The 3,649-nt window shown below is 35.2% G+C and overlaps 1 long non-coding RNA gene across 1 annotated transcript; it reads right to left on the reverse strand.

Annotated features, from left to right (window-relative positions):
* Window positions 1-7: 7 nt before the first annotated feature.
* On the reverse strand, window positions 8-1,974 carry LOC138312440 (uncharacterized). The gene is made up of 3 exons (XR_011206948.1): window positions 1,475-1,974; window positions 876-929; window positions 8-126 (listed from the first exon to the last, which is right to left on the reverse strand). It is a non-coding gene; the product is annotated as an uncharacterized lncRNA (long non-coding RNA).
* Between the last annotated feature and the right edge of the window lie 1,675 nt (window positions 1,975-3,649).

Here is a 3,649-nt window from a genome sequence, read left to right on the forward strand (position 1 = left end):
AACACGACTCAAACGTATCCTTACCAAGGATGGTGTTTCCTGTTGCACTTTTACCTGAACCAGTTTTTCCAATACACATAATTCGGAGCTCATCATCCTCTATAGCAGATGGAGATATATCTATATCTGTAAAAGTAATGATCAAGTAGTTACTAGAAGTATACTAGGACATGGTTTATTTTAGGTCACCTGACCATAGGTCATGGTGACCTATTGCGATAGTCTTTTGTCCGTCGTCATGCCTTGTCCATTGTCCATTAACATTTCCTTATGAACACGACAAATGATCATATTTACAACGAAGATCCAATAATAATTATTAACGCAAAGGGCAATAACTCCGTAAATTACAGTCGAATCAAGCCGAATTTCAGACTCGTCCGATGTTTATCTAAATTCAAAGTTTCATTAAGCAGAGTGCATATTGACTTAAGTTATCGTGATCAGAAGGTCCAATAATAATTATTTGTGCATAAGGCAATAACCGCCGTAAGTTAAAGTTAAATCAAGCGGAATTTCGAACTCGTCCGAGATCTTTCCAATGTTAGTCTACATACAAAGTTTCATTAAGTTTCAACGTGAAAAGGTGGAAGTTCTGGAGCCTTCAGACACGGAAATAAATCAGTGCACATGGTTTGTCAATCCGTTCGCATGGTTTTCTAATCTATGGAAAGCTGTGTAACGGATAAAAGAATTCGTGTTCACAGATTAGTAGATCGTGCAATCACATTGACAAACCGTTCGCACTGGTCGGTATTTTCTATGCATGGATTAGTAAACCGTAAAAAACCGTATGGAAAACGTGTGATAAAGGCCTGTAAGTCTCCCCCTTCCAAAAGTCTAAATCTCATACTATCAGGTAGGGCAATACTCACCCGATTGGTGTTTTTCATTATCCTTCTTGTAACGTCCCCCAACAGCATTCCCACCTACAAAGACAATATATACTGTAGTTAGGTTTTGGTTTTAAACTGCATGTACATAAAATCATTTTTCTTTTCACTGAATCTGTGACAATTCAAAACTAAAATTCCACTGTGGAATTCAGAAGACTTTTGCTAGAGAGAAGCGTGAACATTATTTTACTAAAATGCGTTACAAATTAGCTAACGTTTGTACAAGTTAATAGATGACTTTTTCCCACTAATATTCAATAATCTATTTTACGCGTTTTAAAAAAAATGATTACCACTGATGAAAATGAATAATAAGTAACGTACGAGGACTTAATGTCGTCAGGCACCCTAAGTCATCATATCGAAATCTCGCGAGATTTCTTTTTTACATTTCATGTCCAAAAAGTTTATGTGGTGTCAAATATTGAATTTTGAACGTATGCTTGAATTGAAAAAGAAGCAAATGCAACAAATAAATATGTAAAAGAAAACTATACACAATTGTAGAATAACTTCATTTATATAGTCTCATATCATGGCTAATCCACACACAACTATAGGGGGATATCTACACATACCCAATCGTGTCCGTCTCTGCATTCTTTTTTTGTCTGAAATTATTAAATTGTGATCATTATATATGTATGAAATTCTCTACATTAAGTGAAACCCATAGATGCATTAATGGTCATATGATGGTTAAAACTTATGATGTTAAGAACAATTAACCTTTTTAACTTTTAATTAAGGTATTAGCCCCTATTTAAAATAGTAACATTTTGTATGCCTTTATGTAACTTCTTAGCTGCACTTGTATGATACAATTTAATTTCAACCACCATTTGTATGACAAGGTAAAAAACGAACTATATGTGTATGCTTTTGTAAAGTAGAATCCGGTCTAATAAGCACTCTTTGGACATACTATCGACATTAGCAAACATTGTGAAATGGATATCTTATAACAAAAAAAAATTTCCGAATCCTGTGGACTTCCTGATAGAGGAAAACCGGAGTGTTCGGAGAAAAGCACCCACAGCGGTCAATACCTAGCCACTATCCCACATGGGATTCGAATTCGCGTCCCAGACGCGGTGGGCTTTTGATAATATGTCCTGTACAATCTTAACCACGTCGTTCCCAACCGCGGTCCCCAATACACAATAAACATATATGTTAAATAAAAAGCAGAAACTGTTTAATAACCAACCTCTAATGTGCCAATGCGATTTGTATGCTTAAACGTACCTGTATTTGCATTACTTATACTATATCTAAAAAAGTCCTTGACAAATCGCTAGTAGACAAAGTGTTGAACACTTCATAAAGGTAGGGCTGTCCTTAGATAAAATCTAAATCCATATACATGTATGAAGTAATTGTTTAAGTTTCGTGCGAAAACCTAACAAACCAGAATACATTTTCCGTAGTCGAGGTGACATTTGTTGAATACATATAATAGATTTCTAGCACGTTCTATAAAAAATGAAATTTTATGCTGAGCGCTAAGCAGAAGCTGAAACTAACCACTTTTATAGACTATGGTGTCTGACTTGGCCAGGGGACATGAATCACAGAGTCTACCTCACAGGAGCGACCAACAGTAAGGCGGTGTCAAAGAAAGAGGTTAGGAAGATAAGAAGTTAGCTTTAGGAAAAAGAGAAAATATGATATCCTAAATATAGTCATCTTTACGAATCATACAATCGGGAGAAGGTATAATTCTAAACCGCCTCGACCTGCATCGCACAAAATATTTGGATAACTGAATAGATAAATCAATAAATGCCAAATAACATTTTGGTGGCTGAGCTGTTATTTTATTCTGATTTACGTCCCAATCATCTAATTAACAGGGCTACACAGGTATAGAAAGTGGAGCACGAAGCCGCCAGAGGAACTGAAGAAAAATCACGACCTGCGATTTATAACTGGGATATGCCCAATATTGGTCATCAAAACTCACAAACCAATGAATGGAGAGTAACTACTGGTCATGTTCCCGAAACCATTTTTAAAGTAATAAAATTAATTGAAATTATACTTAATAAGATACATTTTACAATCGTTTTAATCTATTTAAATCAGTGTAGAAAAATATATGGAATGTGGAATGTGGCGACAGTGGTAGAAGGCGCAGATATGTTTGGCTAGTGACGATTGGGTGCCGTTAGATCGATGAAGTTCGGGAGGCCCGGATAGGGCACGAGTCAATAAATTGTCATGCTTTGTTAAATTGGTGTTTCTTTGATTTTTAAATAATATATATATAATACAGTTTAAACAAGCATAATCAAAAAGTGACATGTGAGAATCTAAGCATGAGACCCTATATGAATGCAATTTGAAAAGAGCAGAGTATATATTATCGAGAAGTGTTTAATGAATTATATGTTGTTGTACGACTCTAAGAACTGGATCCAATAGTTTCTAAATGTTTTTGTTTTATCACAGAATATTTGTCTGTAGAAGGAACATATAAAAATCCCCCAGACCACATATCAAATACGTCTATATCGTTTCTTGTCGGGAGCTTAGTAGAATTAAGAATGGAGATATTAATTGGTCCTTATGAACATTGATAAGTTTAGAAAAACCCTACAGTGTTCAACAACGTTAAAAATTGTCTTGGTAAACTGTAAGCTATTACCACTGGTTGCTTTATGATAACTATTACCTGGCCCAACTGATACCGCCAGACTCTTGTTCAAAATAATGAAACAGCTACATAATTGGTATTCAAACATTGGTGC

This window comes from Argopecten irradians, unplaced genomic scaffold, assembly GCF_041381155.1.
Source record: "Argopecten irradians isolate NY unplaced genomic scaffold, Ai_NY scaffold_0319, whole genome shotgun sequence".
NCBI lineage: Eukaryota > Metazoa > Mollusca > Bivalvia > Pectinida > Pectinidae > Argopecten > Argopecten irradians.